General features: G+C 31.6%; 1 long non-coding RNA gene across 1 annotated transcript; it reads left to right on the top strand.

Moving 5' to 3' along the window:
* Positions 1-8,674: 8,674 nt before the first annotated feature.
* On the top strand, positions 8,675-9,947 carry LOC148597868 (uncharacterized). The gene is made up of 3 exons (XR_015918663.1): positions 8,675-8,750; positions 9,179-9,339; positions 9,829-9,947. It is a non-coding gene; the product is annotated as an uncharacterized LOC148597868 (long non-coding RNA).
* Positions 9,948-19,021: the final 9,074 nt, after the last annotated feature.

The raw sequence follows: 19,021 nt of genomic DNA, 5'->3' as shown, positions 1-19,021 counted from the left end.
TAATTGAAGCATTACAATGTGATAAAAGTCTTGAAGAGATAAATGACCACGAAACTGTTATGCTCTTGGATTCATTACTGCCTAAACCCCAAGATAATGAATCAGAGGAATACTACATTATAGATCTGCCCATACAACTGCCTCCTCTTCTTCAATTTTCAAAAATCTCAAACAAATATTTCAAATCCAAAAGAAACTAGTGCTCAACCCTGAAATCTACTGCCATATACCTAACAGGAACAAGACGGCTTCTACTTCTACACATGGAAACACAACCTCCCATTATTACATCCCGTCGCAGACCAGCTGAAACCGCTCCAAATCCTGAATCTGAATTAAATTATACACAAAATCATGTGCATAATAATAATAAACATCTTGAGAGTGACACTCCCACAGTTCATCCATCGAAATCTACAAAATATAAATCTGATCTAAACACAAATGTTGAAAAGGAATATAATCCAGATTTCATTGACATGTCTGTTAGTGATATAAACAAATACATCAATGGTCAAGAAAATAAAAACACACAAAAGAAAACTTTAATTGAAGTAACCATGTTTACAAAATCCCTAAAATAAATTAAAAATAAAACAAGAGAAATACACACTATACCACCAGTGGAGTTGGATCCGCTTCTAGCAAACTTCCTTTTGACAAAAAGAAAGAAAAATGGGGATGAGTATGAACCTTCCTCTTTACGTGGCATTATAGGGAGTACAGAAAACGCCAAAAATATGGGTATTGTATTCTTGGGAAAAGGACCAAAAACAAATGAAGCGTTTAATTTGACAAGGAATGCTTTGATGGCAAAACAAAAAATTCTTAAAAAACAAGGGAAAGGAAATAAGCCCAAAAGATCACAGCCAATTACCGATGAGGAAATCAATATGTTATACGAGAAGGATCTTTTAGGAAATGCCAATCCAGAGGCCTTGATCAACACACTATGGCTGAACAATACAGTTCACTATGGGTTGAGAGGTATTAATGAACACTAAGTCTGAGGTTTGTAATACATATTTTAGTTAATATTGGGCCTTTTCACAACTTAAACATGTGAAATGATGTCAAATTCAAATAAATTCAAACAGAAAATGCCTGTTCCAAGTGAATAATATGATCACATTGTATCATGGACATCTATTAATTATAAAATGACAAATTTTAAAGCTTCAACATAAATGTACATAGTATGATATGTTGCACTACTTTCAAATAAAGATTTCCATAGGTTGTGCTTGGAAGGATATTCTGTAATTACAGCTCTTACATGTACATTCACAAAATAAGTTGGTATTGTAGAAAATTAATCATTTGTCAATTTACTTAAATGACACAGTTATATTTGCACTACGTGTAATATACATATATTTTTAATAATTCCATTCTTACACTTCCCAAATTAGCAATCCAGTGTACATTTGTACATGTAATACTAAAAGTACATGCATTTTATTTGATTTTCAGATTACAGATATATTTTTATTCTGATTAATAAAATACTTTAACCATTCATTTATATTTTACACTACATTGAATATTAAAGCTCATCTTATTGTGTTTTTAATGGTCCCAAACTAATTTTTAAGTTTATTCTAATAAATATTATATTCCAGATAGGGTGATGTCAGTTTAATGACAGGATCTGACGGTATCAGATATCTTGAAATGAATGAGCGTCAGACCGAAACAAGAACAGGAGAAAAAAATCCACGAATGTACGAAAGCTTCAATGATCGTGATCCTGTTGCATTGTATGAATTTTATAAGTCAAAGCGACCTTTGACGTGTAGCGGACCGTATGACCCATTTTATCTAGCACCTAGAACAATTTCAATGGAGAACAATTGGTCCGAATGTTGGTTCATCAGGCAAAAAATTGGGGAAAGAAAACTTTCATCCTTGATGAAAATTATGAAAGAGAAAGCCGGACTAAACAAAGACAAGACTAACAAATCATAGTGCTCGAAAATATCTTGTCAGTAAATTAGGAGAAAATGACATAGATGCAAAAGATAATATGCAAATTTCTGGACACAGAAATGTCGCGTCTGTTAATAATTACGATGCCATGCCCGAAAATAAACATAAACAAATTTCTCATATTCTCAGCAACACAAACAGGGGAACATTGGCAATTCACGAAAAATAAAACATATTTGGTGCCCGAAAATTGTTGCCATCAGTTCCTCCACCGGTGTTTGTTCCTTTGTAGCCCGGTGGAGCCTCACATTTCCAACCCGTTCCGTCGCCTCATCACATGTCTTCAATAATTTTTGACAATGTACCTATATTGTATATATATTGTAATACAAAATATTTACGGTGAATGTTATTATCAATACGAACTATATAATGTGTTTGCTGTGTGGCGCATCGTGTGTGGGCGAAATAATATATATGACGAAGACAGTTGTAAATTTGTTAATCTATTCACGTTCGATTGGAGTGCGACAGATTGTTCTTTATTATTAACAAATAACTGATTCATTTTACGTATTGTGGTAAACAAATGACATTAAGTTACAACATTATTTTGCTTTCGACTCAAAACATTGTCCTATCGTGTCCTTGTTTCAACGCTTGGCTGATTTTATTAAGTGTGTCACATTTCCTGCTAAAGTGTTCCTATATAATGAATGATTTGTGTTAAGACAACAAGTCTTTCGGGAACAAGTTGGTAAAGATAATACAAGTTTCAATCAGTTCCGTTCGAGTTATGATAGATATATTTGAACACAGAAATGAGTTAAGGTTGACACTGCTGGTATCTATATATATGAACTAGTATTTATAGTTAAAATTATTGACAAGGATTTTCTTTTTTTTTTTTTTTTTTTTTGAAAACTATATATCATTGAAAATGTGAAATAGCAGATTGTAATATGACGTCCTTAACAGGATTTGAGACTACAACTGTTGTTGATTTTTTTTTGCTAGATGAGCAGCACGAGACTTATTTACGTGGCTTGAGTGTCTGTAGATTACTGCCCACCACAATCAATAAACAAACACGTCACATTTTTTTTTTTCATTTCAGTAGTGCGAATGAACATCAAATTCAAATTTAATAAAACTATTAAGCGTTATGTTTTAGAAAAGTTATATTATATTCCGTAAGAAATGACTTATACACATACTCGTTAGCATTCGTCACTTGCCACGTGCTCATTTATGTACGAAACCAAACAACAACAATCGTCAATGAATGAAACATTGTACCTGTCCATGTGTGAACACTGTGACCTTATAATGTAAACGACTATTGCTTTATCTATCATCGCTCTACTTAATTCACCCTTTCCTTCATTATACCAAAATACAAAGTTTCACTAGCAACAACTTCAAATGATATAGCGTATGTTGAACAGCCAAATATGGACACATATGGCAGGTCTAAGAATGCCGTAATAGGTCTCTAAAATTATATAAAGAACTGTATGCTCCTATTAGAAACGAAATAAATCACGACAACTCTTGTTTATATTTTTTACCACGGACTGAACATTTATATCGATATTTTACAATAATGGAGCAAAGATGGTCAGCCCGTGGTAAAACAATGATAATATAGAGTTTCTGTTTGTTTTACTTAAATTTACAATAGGATAATTTGTTGCAAATAAAACAAAAATAATCATTTTAGTGTGCATGATTTAGTATGTTCGATTCAAACTATTTTTACTTTATATTTTACTAATAGTATTTGCAAACATCATCACTTAGTATAAAAGAAAACACATACAGTCATTTAATCAAGAACAATAACCATGGTAGCTGTTTTCAAGTATATAAGTGAATGTATTCAAACGTAATTCGACCTATTGATAAAGCGACTAAATTCTGCACATTACCCCATTTGTGAGAGAAGGTTCAAAGTGTAAGTAAAATCAAATAAATAAATACAGTTACTGCATAAGTTCTGAAATTCAATTTGCCTAACGCCTCTTTTGCCATGGTATTACTATTGATTAAAAACCAACCCCTTTATGTCTACGTCCCGATACATATATACGAATATCGAAATGCGTTTGTTCTCTAAAATGACATCTGCATCTTAAAGCCTTATGAATAAAAAATCAATTTGTTTTACTTGCGTCAATAGCGAGATTTCAGTATTCAAATTCGTACAAGAATAACAGTAAAATATGCCGACTTAATCTGAGAGAACTAATATAAAGATTTGTTTACAGTCAAAATAGCACATGTATTTTCCCTTTAATTTCGAAGTTATGGCTCTAGCGTATCAGGAATTGGTAAAACATATGCTTGTACATGATGTCTTTCATAATGCATCGTTTACAAATAATGTCTTCCATTTTGTAAATATGTGAACATCGTATGAAATGAAACTTTGTAACAAAAAATAGGGGTAAGAGAGCAGTTTTTACGTAAAATTCCAAAATAATTAGATTTAACCCAATTCTGATATAGGGTAAAAGTGTTCAGGATTACGATATCTACGTGTAGTCAAATCATTGAGAAAATATATATATCCCTGTTAAAGTTATTGCCTTTTCTAAATATTTATTATTTTCAATATCAGTTTTTTTTTTATTTCTGTTACTACTTTTTTATGTTTTGACTTTAAAATAAAATTCTACTCAGAAACAACTTTACAAAATTTCAATGAAAATCAGTATGATTTTTCCTTAAGGTATCTTAACAGTTTCGAAAAGAAAGGAATTAAAATTCTTTAACATTAAAAAAAGCCTGAAAAATACCAAGCAAATTTCTTACATTTATAATAATAAAACAGGAAGACTAGTATTCAACGTTTTGATCATTTTGATTATTTAAATATAAATTCTTCTAATTGGATCGATCAAAAAATGAATTACCATCTGTTGCTTCAATGCCAGTTGTATAGCACAATCTTTGCCCAAAATTAGCGTTATTTTTTTTTCATGTCTAGTTTAAAAGCTCATTGACTTTTTTTCCATGTTTAGAATTTTTGTTTAGTAGGAAGATAAAATTAGACATAGCCTTCTTTTATTTTATTTACTATTTGTTCAACTTTATAATCATTACATCAGTTTATTTCTAATGGGTGTTGTGGGCTCTGCAATTGTTTTTTTTTTATATTACTTTGTCAAATTCAGGATCAGCTGTTCGACATTTGAGATGTTGTCAAATGTGTTAAGGTAGTTTTCGATCATCCGAATATCACTGGTCTACCTTTAATAAATTGTAATTGTTCTATATTATTAAAATCATGAACCCTTTTAGATTAAACGAAATTGCATAAATATTAATCGCACATGGAGATGCTCCATTGTTATTAATAAGACATTAATCTGTGTTTTACAGAGTGTGTCTTGGACTACATTCTTCTTTTTAAAGTTTATCCGATTTACTTGCCTAAAAAGTGTCGGAAGTCCTTAGCAAAACAGGACATGCCTACCTTTTTTCGAGGCGCAGGTTGTTGGAGGGTGGTAGTGGTATAGTGTTTTGGTGATTGCTTGTTGTTCATTTCTTTAGTTTATATATGATATTTGACTTTATTCTGCCCGATACATTATGAATGCCGATCGTGTTAATATTAAGGCAATATATTTAGATATGATGTTTCTGAATTGTTATTATATTGACGCCTCAGTATTATACGGGATATTCATTATCATATATGTTATCTTTATGACCAGGTTTGTAATGTTTTATGTTATATAATACAACCAGAACTGTTAGTACAGCAATTATCCTGACTTGGTACAGTCATTTCAAAAGTGTCAAAAGCTTTTCTTAGATCTATAAAACCTGTGAATACATTTTTAGTCTTAGATTTGTAAGTTTCATTTATAGATTTAAATGTAAAAAATATTTTTGGTTATCATAGATTTCTCTTTAAAGTCTCTTTGATTTTCATATATTATAGTCGGCGTCACATAAATAACATACTGTTAAAATTTGAATAAAAATATTTTCTACGACTTTATTGACACCTACCGTCGTTTAAATTGTCTTAAATGACTTGCTCATTCGTTTAGCCAAACGGCTTCTCCCTAAACATTGAATCGTTAAATTCCGGTCAGATTTTAATTCTAGGTGGCAATATTTACATTGTAAAAAGTCGGCCATGTTTACAGTGATCGGGTTGCTAGGAGATGTTGTTTACGTTTAAATGGTTTGTCCAAAAACCGAAGAACCCAGAATGCAATTCGGCGTTATTTCGGATATCTCGGATTTATTTTACGCGAACAACGTATAATACCGAGAAGTTGATCAAGCAGACGATTGTCACCGGAGTTCGACGGGAACTTACGCACTTCGTTTGTAAACAAATCGTCCCGTAAAAACCAACATGGCGGATATTAGTATGGGATTTTCCCGTAAGGATTTGTTACGCATGATTTAAGCTAATAAGCGACTTGTTTTTGAGAAGCTGTTTGGCTAAACGAATGAGCAAGTCATTTAAGACAATTTAAACGGCGGTTGGTGTCAATAAAGTCGTAGAAAATATTTTTATTCAAATTTTAACAGTATGTTATTTATGTGACGCCGAGTATAGTATATTATCATTGACAATATTCATGGTCCTATTGAGTAAGATTTTATCAAATCATTTCCTTGAATTAGAAGTTAAAGAAATTCCTCTGAAATTGGACAGGTTGGATTTATCTCCTTTCTTGTGTATAAGTAGATGTAGTTTTCTTCCGTAAGTTTTGGAAATTGGCCTTTCATAAAGATAAAATTAAAGACTTTAAGAATTGGTTCAAGTAGCTGCTGGATGCCATATTTAATCATTACTTTGGATATGAGGTCACTAGATGTAGATTTACCATTTTGGGGGATTTTAGAGCTTTAGTTATCTCATCCCAATAAATAGTTTGTTATAAAGGTCATCAAGAGATACATGTAAGTGGATTGATATATTCATGATTGTCCCATCTATAATTTGGAAAATGCTATTTTTTAAGGGAGTAGTAATAGTAGTACATGTAGCTGCTATCTTGAATTTTGTTTAATTTAGTTCAGTTTCTAGGAGATGGTGGTGCGACGAGCTGGGACATGATGAAACCGGACAGAAATATTTTTTTAAAGTAAAAAGAAATTTAATTTGGGGGGGTATATTTTGACCCGAGAGCTTAGTTCTGTCCTGGTCATTCATATTTTACCTGACATATTTATTCTAGATCCATGAATTAGAATAAAATGAAAATGTTAAAATTAACTTGTATGGTTTAACATGGGTGATACATTTATATCAATATGTAATAAAAGTCTATAGTCCTCAATGAAAAATATTTTGATTTCTTTCTAATAACTAAATTATAGGTCCTGGCCAAGGGGAAAATTTGCTACCTATACTTTTGTTAACTGTACAGTGTACATGTATGTCATGATTTAGACGATTTTTTTTCAAGAATCTACAAGTTTCCAAACATAATCAACCATCTGCAAATATTTGAAGTTTATAACAAAAAACTAAACTGAACTAAGTTCTCTACATGTACATTTTGTATTTCCAACGTTTCTTGTGCAAATTTTAATACTACCTTTTTTCAAAGTAAACTTCCATCAGATTATGGCTACAACAATGTAGCCTCCAAACACATTATGTCAAGATGGAGAAACAGATATGTATCATCAATAAAAAAAAGAAAGCCACTCCTTGTGAAATTCATATCTATGCAGCATCATCAACTTGAAACTATTGACCAAACTTTACGACAAACGTGATGACTTTTCATTCAAAATTGTCAACTTTCCTTTCATCTGTGGCAACATCCCTTCGGCTCCTGTGTATGGAGTGTTCATAGCATAACTCATACGTTATGCCAGAGCTTGCAAAAACTACGCAGACTTTTTGTATCGCGCTAGAAATCTAAAAAATAGGCTTCTGGAACAGGGTTATGTTGCTACAAGATTGAAGTCATCACTACAGAAGTTTTATGGTCGTCATCATGAACTCGTGGATCGTTATGATGTATCCATCAACATCATGAAAACTGATTTATTCAACGGGTCATGGTTTACCTTTCCTCGTTTGTCTACCCCGGACTTGAGTTTTTATCAGCAACTCAGCGGGTGTTTCTAGAAAAGCAGAGGACGCTTACCCTACTGGTGCACCTGGTCCATGCTCCCAGTTTTTAGTGAAGTCCAAGTTGCTCATTTACTTTTGTTACTTTGTATGTATGATTTTAGTTACTGTATGTTCTTTGTTGTGTGTGTCTGTTTTCCATGTCTAGTCTTTGTCCCTGGATTATATTCTTTTGATTACCGCTATCACCTTGGTTCACTTGATTACTCTTGAAACATTTCACGATTTACATGGTATATAACAAAGGAAATTTATAATCAACATGCTAGTGAAATTTAGATAATCAAAATTACCTTGACACAGAAAATAAATTACCTTCTAACGCTGAAAATCTGCTCATCGACGTGATTAAATTTAATTTATTAACAAAAGCCGAATCAACAGCATCCATTCTTAAGACAGATAAATATAACAAATAAGTAAACTTGATAAAAGAAGGCTATGCTTGTAATTTTGTCTTCCTAAAAAAATCTACAGAAAAAACTAGTGAAAGAAGATTTCCATTAGACATGAAAAAGTTTGAATAAAGACCAAACAAAAGAAAACAAAAACGAAAACAAAAACGTTAGGTATATATCGTGTTATACAACAGACGGTCATCATTCATTTTTTATTGATCCATTTCAGAGAATTTAAATAACTGAAATAACCCAAACGTCGAAAACTTTTCTTCCTATTATCACAGCGTGATATTAATAGAGAGGTAAGAAATTTGCTTGTCATTTTACAATATTATTTTAAATGTTTAAGAATTTTAATTTCATTTTATTTGAAGCTGTAAAGAAAAATTGTGTTAACGGTGTAAATAGTATTAAGGCCGGCCAACCCGTATGTAAATGAGTATTTCACAATACCTACATCAATTATACTTATTATAAAATAACAAGTTAGAGGCTCTAGAGCACATTAATTGCTAACTTGTTTAAATAATTTACATGCAATATCTTTTTTCATGGATACAAATCATTTATGAAGGATACCCTAAGGAACAATCATACCCAAATTTCATTAATTTCTGTACAGTGGTTTCTGATTAGGAGAATTTTTGAAACCAAAACACAAAGGATACTTATTGCATACACAACACACAGAGATGTGTTATATCTATATTGTATATTTGTTTTTCTTCAGAAGATGAAGATTTCTCAATTTCTCCAGATTTTGTTACTTGTTATAATGGCTTTGTTTACCGGTAGAATACATTGTGAATGGATACGTCATAGATTTGGCGTCTTTGGCAGCAGTTTTGGAGGCAAAAGATTGCATATGAGACAGCTTATGCTCCGAGCGGGGTAATTCTATGTTGTTGCATTAACATAATGTACTAAGTGCCTGTAACCAATACTAATATTAACTAAGAAGAAATCTTAGTTCTTTTGTAAAAATCTTCGATATGCGAATTTAAATAAACAAAAAGAAAAAAAACACAAAAGAACAAACAAACAAAAAACAAAAACTTTTAAACTATAAAAAAAATATAATAGCTTCATGTACATGACACATGGTTATTGATATTGCAGATGAATATGTCCTATTACATTTAATCCTACACGCATATTTACAAACTATTCAAAAAGTGATCTATTTTTTATACATCAGCTGGCATGCATTGTTAAATGTTACATGACTCCTTTAACACCAATATCATTAAATAGTTTAAAAAATGTCAAATGTACTTTCACCGTAGGACTGTCAGATATTTGATAAAATAAAATAAAATTGTAATTCTTCTTGGTCTGTTGATTTTTTGGTTTTCTGTTAATTCATGTTTCTTTCCTCAGGAGAAAACCTGGATGAAGAACGGAAATCAGAAGAAATATATATGAATCTGAATCAAACATAATTCTTATAATGTTTTTATTTTATTTCTGCATAATACCTTATGAAAGAGTAATCAAGGGAACCAAGAATATAGTGGTAATCAAATGAAGAAAGTGTTTGAATTTTTTAGAATAAAAACATTTATAAGCGTTAGAAACATAATAGACCGATTTCTGATAACAGACAGCAGATGCTACGTTTTTTATTTTTAATGGTTAGATACTTTTTTTTGTCGCCTGAACCATAATCATTGCCTGAAACTAAGCTCAAGCATTCTTCCTGTGTCTTGTTGTTTGCTTCTCAATCTGAACTCGTTGGAGTTAAGTAAGTGTCGGATAGCAGACGTGAAAGCAGTCTCCAAAAAATACTATTTCGAAATACAATACGGATACAGTTGGTATAACTTTTAAGGAAAATCACAATATTTCAAATACGAATCGACTTACAAACGTGTCATGGTCAAATTTTTTTAAGTAATGCGTTTTAATAGGGCACATTGGTCTTCCTTACAAATACTTGGTGTCAAAATTTGATTGTGTAAACATGAAGAATGTATGACAATTTTCTACGTATTTTTTTTTCAAAGTAAGCATTAAGGTTAAAATAATGCTGCAATATTTAATTAAATGTTATCAAACAGAAAACAAAGACCTAGTTTTGTGTTCAATCAAATCTAATCTTCGCCAATTGCATCAAATTTGTGAATCATTATCGACAGCACTGGGTTTAAATGAATTGGTTTTGTAAAATATAAATAAGTGTTTGCGTGTCAATGTATAATAAAGCGTAACGTCTGTTGTATTGTTTACATCTAGATGTATAATTAGGTTAAGAAAAGGATATGAAATAACACTATACTCGAACTCACATACAGCACATTTTCGATTTGAAGCTCTATTTTTTAAACTGTCGGGACTTACCGCTAGAGTTGTCTCTCTTTTATTTAATCTGAAGATAGTTCGCATATATGCATGACGTGATAGTTCTAAAGAGTCGTTCATTGGCGCTGAAATCGTGCGTAACAAATCCTTACGGGAAAATCCCATACTAATATCCGCCATGTTGGTTTCTACAGGACGATTTGTTTACAAACGAAGTTCGTAAGTTCCCGTCGAACTCCGGTGACAATCGTCTGCTTGATCAAACTTCTCGGTGTTGTACGATGTTCGCGTAGAATAAATCTGAGATAACCGAAATGCATTCTGAGTTCTTCGGTTTTTGGACAAACCATTTAAAAGTAAACAACATCTTCTAGCAACCCGATCACTATAAACATGGCCTACTTTTGATCATGTAAATATTGAGACCGAGAATTAAAACCTCACCGAAATTTAACGATTCAAGGTTTAGGAAGAAGCCGTTTGGCTAAACGAATGAGCAAGTCATTTAAGACAATTTAAACGAGATAGGTGCCAATAAAGTCGTAGAAAATATTTTTATTCAAATTTTAACAGTATTTTATTTATGTGACGCCGAGTATAGTTTTTCCCCTTTCAGATATAAAATCTATCCCAAATAGAAGAAAACCGTTACAAAATAAGTGCACAAAACATATTTCAATGAATATTACATACATTATCATTTTTGCCTTTTTAAGCAACATACTACTTTTCAATCATGATAGTTATACCATCTGAGTGGATCTATATGCACGCCTTTTTGGTTGTTGATGAAAGTGAAAACGGAGGAAAGATAAACTGGCAATCTTCGGTTTTATAGAATAGGTCGGGGTGGAGTTGTTCTATTTTTATGACATACCCATTTTCTTTGTTCGGTCAGATGACGTGTATAAGTGTGGGCATTTATTTATTTATTTTTTTTTTTTTTTTTGTAATGAACAGTTCTTTGTCAAATTACATCCACTTGAAATACGGTGAGTGCTGCTGGTGCAACAGGACATACCTACCATTTAGGAGCAATGGTTTCATACCCAGTGTTTCTCACGTTGTTAAATGTTGCATGTTTTTCATTCCTATATTCAGATTTGTATAAAATTACATTCATTTTGAAACTTTGCATTTAAATCAAGTTTAACTGTTCCATTGTTGAAACTTCTGTAATTTTTATGTCTATATTTACAAAAAATCAGACGTGTGATGCTAAATGAGCGCATTATAGAATGAGATATATTTTATGTCTTATGTGTAATTATCATATTTAGTAATGATTTTTCGGTTTCATTTTTTCCGTCTTGGTTGTAAAATAATTTTCATATAGCGACATTTATTTTGTTATCTTAAAGTAGTAAACTGAACTATTTGTATTGTTTCATTTAATTGTTTATGACAGAATTTATTGCTTTATTCGTCTTATACGTATTTTGATGTTTATATATATATATATATATATATTTATTTACAGTTTATTTTTTAGCATTTTAAGTGTACAGAATCTGTTCTACGAACATTTGTCGTGGATTGATTTTCTTATTTACAATGATAAAGACCAAATTTTGGGTTATCAAAAGGATATTGTTTTATCGAAGATTCTGCATATTGATTGTACCATTAGTTTATTATAGTTGCCCTAACCGATAGGACATAACTAAGTACATTTCAAAGTTAAAAACACGTTTGGCCTAGTTGCAGTTTGAGTTTGCTTATACGACATAACAAATCCGGAGTTATAAAGATGAGAAAATGATAAGAAATATTCACATCTTATATTCGGAATCGTGAAAACTGGTACAATTTAAATACACGAGTACATTGCCAAAACCTTCAAACAGTAAGCGATTTAATTACACAATATATAGAACTGAATAAAGGTAAAATAAAGAACCAAACTAAAGATAAAACCATCACTCAATCAGCCACAGCAATATGAACCCTGGCAAAAACTGGAATTGACATTATGTGCTAAAATGTAAGCACGTCTTGCTCGCTGCGTCATATTTTATTTGTGTAAATAAATCATGTCCAGTAATATGTATAGCTACTACAATACACCAGACAGACGATGTCAAGATGTAGGCGGAAAGACGTCCGAAGCAATATTATTTAATTCTACAAATTTCTCTGGTATAAATTAATTAGAAGAGATGGGAAATCATCTAAATTCGATACATTTCTTTGCACATCTTTTCCGTTAAGCGTTACAATATTTTTCTTGAACATGATAATCGAATGTCACGTTCAATGGAAGAATTGGCTGACCAAATATCAATTACTTTCATTTGTTTTAGGATTTTCAGATGGAAGAGTCAGTAAATTCGGCCAAGCATGGCTAAGTATATCATATCATCTCCTTGCATACAATAAAAGCAAGGAAAAACTCGAGGAAGCTTACAAAAATAAATAAATTGGTATAACAAGAGTAATGACAACGTTCGACTTATGTTACATAGATAGTACATGCAATTTGATATTGTGGTCGATCTACTCGGAGGATTTTCTATTTAAATAACCAAATTAAACTAAAAGCCGAATACATTGTTTCCTACTTTGGATACAAATGTGTAGAAGTGAGTATCAGGAAACTGATTGTATCATTATTTGTTTTTACGAATCTGTTCTTAATTATATGCAACTTATACAAACATTGTCTTTATTTCGATTCTTTTATAAGTCAACCTTCAAATCATTTGTACCATGTTGCTATTTTTCCCATCCCTAAATGTTTCTACCTCTTGAACAGGCTATATATAGTAAAATGTACAAAACATAGAAACATGCATTTGTACTACTTAATCTGAGTTGATTAATTTGGTTGTTTGTTTTTGATAAAGTTATATTTGATATTTGTTATAATTGGAAATCATCAGCTACTTCCAGCAAAAAAATAAATTTTATCACTGTAAGATTTTACAGGCAATATTAAGGTCATTATATAAAAAAAACAACCAGTCCTGTGCCGAAAACCCGGTTACGTATAACTTGCTCAAATTGAAAACATTCCTTATAATTTCATGTGTAATTATTCTAATATAATGATATAATTTAAAACATGGATTTTTGGCCAATCGACGTTAATGACGTCATAGTATCAAGTCAGGTACTACAAAGTTAAACGTGCGTAATCTTTTATTTATAGATGGTGTCCACATTACCAGTACTTAAGATTGTTTTAGTGATGACTTATTTTCTGTATTTAGTTGTTGTTAAACATCATTGTGTGTAAATCGTCTCTGTTTCCTGCTTTTACGTTAAAATCATGATAAAAATTGTCCTATCATCGACTCTATGGTATTTAAAGCGATATTAACATACATCTATATCATCTTCGTGGCACATAAAAAAAAACTTGGGTTTAAACATTGATAAATACACTATCATTTTCAATTCTTGAACTTGTGCTCCTCTACGTGCTGACTTATTTCTTCAACTCTTATGAGGCTGACTTTATAGCTGATCTGATCCGAAAGAAAGAATATCGTTTAGCTAGATCTTTTATCCTCAGTTCGCTTTATAGATGAAGTATTATCTTTAAACAATCCTAATTTTGGGGATTTGATACATCGAATCTACCCCAGAGAACTTGAGATAACGGATACTACAGACACTGTGAAGGCAGCCTTATATCTTGAACTACACTTAGAAATCGATGGTAAAGGAAAACTTTACGGCAAACGTAATGACTTTTCATTCAAAATTGTCAATTTTCCTTTCATCTGTGGCAACATCCCTTAAGCACCTGCGTATGGAAGAGTAATCAAGGGAACCAAGATTATAGCGGTAATCAAAAGAATGTAATCCAGGGACAAAGACCAAACATGGAAACATTCCTATTACAACTCATACGTTATGCCAGAGCTTGCCGAGACTACGGAGACTTTTTATTTCTAGAATTCTAACAAATAGGCTTCTGAAGCAGGGTTATGCTGATACACGATTGAAGTCTTCATTACAAAAGTTTTATGGTCGTCATCACGAACTCGTGGATCGTTACGGTGTATCTACGCCATGAAAACTGATTTTTTCGACGTGTCATGGTTTTCTTTTTTTCTTTCATCTACCTCGGACTTTCCTTTTCATGAACAACTCGGCCGGTGTATCTAGAAAAGTAGAGGACGTTTACCCTACCGGTTCACCTGGTCCATGCTCCCAGTTGTTAGGAGACTCCGAGTTGCTCATTTGTTTTTGTTACTTTGTATGCAGGATTTTAGTTACTTTATGTTCTTTGTTGTGTATGTCTGTTTTACATGTCTGGTCTTTGTCCCCGGATTACATTCTTTTGATTACCGCTATTACCGTGGTTCCCTTTAATACTCTGAAACACTTACTATTAGCTAATACTTCAAACAGCAATATAGTCAATATGGGGATAATGTGATCATTCTCTGACTATGTTTAAGGCATTGGCTATATAAGCTCTTTCGATAGAATATTATAAGTGTGCAATAACTATAGAGTAAATATATACCCTAATACACATTGTATAACAGAATTAAAACAAGTAAGCACCTCATAAAACAGTTCTGCAACATAACACATATCTGTTTTAAACACATCAGTCAATACCATGAATTGGATTTGGATAACAGGCTTACAGCCTATATATATCCGCTCCATACAAGGCAACATAAAATAAGTGAACATGCAATTAACGAATGCATATACATATAAAGAAGGGTAACTCTATTACATTATTGTTGGAAAGATAATTTCAACGTAAATAAAATATGAACTGTTTTATTCTTATCACAAATATTTAGTCCAATCTATTTTGAAAAATTTAAAAGTTAAAAAAAAAAGGATTAGATAAGATATCATTGAGAACTCAGAATATCATTCATCGCAGTTGGGAAAAATGTATCTTGGCCATTTCTTACCAAATATACTTTATAATTACACTTCTTCACAAGAATTGAAATGAAATTTGAGTTTTTATTTTTTTTTAAGAAACCTCCAAATGTTTTATGTGTATTTTATCAGTTTTGTAAACTGAATTATATTTCCGTCTCTTTCCAACTGTTAATAGCAATATCAATTGGAGTTATTTTAAATTTATATAAAAGCAAAAAATATACAGATTTAAGACTGTCAACATCTGAAACTACCATCAGCTTTATGTAAATGAATCAATATGTAATACTGAAATTTGAATACTTTTTATGTTTTTTTTTTCAACGTAAATGTTCTTTTCCAAAACGCAAGTTTTGCAAGGTGTAATGGACCTGCAATTCCATACAGACACTCTGCACCGACCACCTTCGAAGGTGATAATGTCGACACGATATCAAGAAGTGGTAGTTATCTTCTATGGAGTCTCCATAGTTGGCATCACCCAAGTGATGAAGATGCAGATTCAGGCTTCCTACTTTATCTGACTAACCCATATATTCCATATATGTTACCAATGTTTAAGTACTCAGTAGCTCCAGGATTTTCACAGTTTTATCTATTTTTAAAGGCATTAACCGAGGGACTATTCTTCGTCATAATATCGCTTGAATATAGCTCAAATATTGCCCCAGCAACCAATCAATCAATCTTTCATAATGGAAGCTGGTTCGAGGGACGAATAGTGGAAGGCGTACAACTCTTTGAATACGTGCAGAGTAATGATATACTGATAATTATATAATAAGCGAATTCCCCTAAAAATGTTTTTGAAAGTCCAATTTTGCAATTTTTTTCATCGATATACAAATATCGTATTGTAGGTTGCTTTATGACTATTGTATAATATAACAATTTATATCACTACACGAATGTCGAACTTAAGTCTCAGTCAGTCATTGGAAACTCCATATACAACTCCGCTGGTTGAATTAAGATAATGCATTACTTTGAAATCTGATGTTTAAACTCTTCGACAGTTATTGTGAACTATTCTAAAATGGTTGAAAAAAATATATTTTAGCTGAAGTAATACAAATTAATCAATAAGCCACAAAAATTAAAGGATTGTTGATTTATTAAGCGTTGTTACCAATCAGTATGGTGAACTCTGTTATGGTGAAATATATTTAGTATTATGTCTTTGTAGTTTTGGTCAAAGTTTATTTTTTACTAAACTTTAGGCTGGTGGGTAGATGTATCTCACATCAGTTCTGATACAAATGCGACAATCGGTTTTAGTTTTATTATTATTACTGTGACATAAAGGTAGATCAAACCTGAAACACGCAACATTCTTTTCTGTCATCATAAAAAATCAGACAAACGTATGTATTTTCAATGAGCAAATAGGGTTTGAAAACCATACACCGTCGTTCAAAATGGAAATAACTGGCCGGAAATGTTCTTTAGAAATGTAATGCGAATTTGAGTTTTATCAAAATTGCCAAAAGAAAATTGGAAATTTCCCAATTTTCATTATCAAATGTTATATAATGTCATAAAGGTGTTCTTTATACACATACTCATAGATACAAAAAATGTCTCAACCAACACTTGATCTGCCTACGAGAAAAACATTTATCTACCACAACCGTAACAAAAATTTAAAGTCGGTTTGTAAAGTGGAAGTGAATAGATAATTGATAACGATGTCCTAAGAAATCGCAAATTTGAGACTTTTCCCTATAATTTCAACCCAAAATAAATAGAAGAAGAGATATAGACACAACATGTAAGCAAATGTCAGACATCATTGACGAACAACGGACATTGACGATTTGCAGCCAGATGACTAGTATTTGTACGGAAATCTTATGTTTACTTCCGACGAATGTTCATGTTGCTGGTAAAAAAAATAGAACATTTTTCTGTTATCAATCGTGCAATCGTAAGCTTGACAAGTCATCATGTTTTGGTGATTAGATAAACAGGATCGTAGAAATATTTACGGAATATTCTTAGTTTACATATTATTTGCAGTACATGTACATGTATCAGTACCAAACCGCCTTGGTGACGTCACAAGTCTGACTATGATCTTCCTCAAGATAGGAGAGTTCTGCAAGACGGCTATCCACTTATATTTCAAGGATTTCGAACTTTGCATAGCCTTGAGCATTGTATGAAAGCGCATTTTGCATTAAAGATTATTTATTTTCGTTTACGTTGGTATGATTTATCATAAGGGCCTAACTTAATGCAAAGGTGGTATTTCCCTTTATGTGATGGGTAAAGGATAGATTTTTTTCGAATGCGATGGTCCAAGATATTTTTGTATGAATATAAGACTATCTACAGGGTCATCATGCCTTTTATGTGATGCACAGAAGCCATGGCCCCGTCTACTTATCCGTCTTCGATTTTTGCAAAATAACTAAATCAAATTTACGCTATTGTTATATTTGCTTGAATGGTTTCCGTTACTTTTGATGTTGTCATGTCACTCGTAAGGTATTGCAGTATCTAGCCTGCGTTTCCAATACTCCTCTCTTTGATTTCAATAACTTTTACTTAGGACATGACTGTTCGTTAGGTGGTACATTTTTTTCCTCAAAAATATTTCATCTTTAAACATGAGAAAAGTAGCTCTGAATTTAACTTAATATTAATTATGTGTATGTTGTTGTGTTTTTAACTGTGTACATGTATATGCATTACAATAAATATAAAGACTAAAAATACTTGAAAGGTACATCCAATGAATTCGGGAAAATAATCTGCTTTGAATGTTCTTGCGGAAGAATCAACAGTTTACTATTTTTTTCCGTTTAACGTTTTGATTCGATATTGCTCTTATTTTCTGTTATTTGCGTCAAATAATTCGCCAAATTATTGTTGTATTATGTGAATCTTCATCCTTTTTTTTTCAGGACACGAAAGGTAAATCAATTGGTTGATTGAATTTGATTTAAACACATAACTATCAACTTGCACCCACTAAAAGTTTAAACATTTTATTTGCATATTTTAACATCAAGCCAAAACAATAGAATGAAATGATCAATACCAAATTAATTACAGGATTCAAGAAACAAGACTTAAAGTTTTATATTAATCCGTCTGATCTGTTATTAACATGAACATATTTACTGCATATAATGTGTGTTTGCAAGCATATTTTTGTATAAGTAAAACTCATAAAAGTACAAGAGGATTTGTTATTTACAAGAGAGCAAAACAAAAAACAAAATTACTATTCCGTTAGAATATTACCAAATTTATTCAACAATAAAAGAATATGTTATTATTGTTAATGAATTTTCTCGAAGGACATATACAATCCCTATATAAAGGAAACATGCTTCTTACATTTGCATGATTTGTTTTACACAACAAATATATTATATTCATTCTTCAATTATCACGTTCC

This window comes from Perna viridis, chromosome 14 (genome assembly GCF_037379345.1).
Source record: "Perna viridis isolate PV_CMFRI_1.1 ecotype Kerala chromosome 14, ASM3737934v1, whole genome shotgun sequence".
Lineage (NCBI taxonomy): Eukaryota > Metazoa > Mollusca > Bivalvia > Mytilida > Mytilidae > Perna > Perna viridis.
The sequence above is the reverse complement of the archived record's forward strand: the minus strand, read 5'-3'. Positions and strand labels throughout refer to the sequence as shown.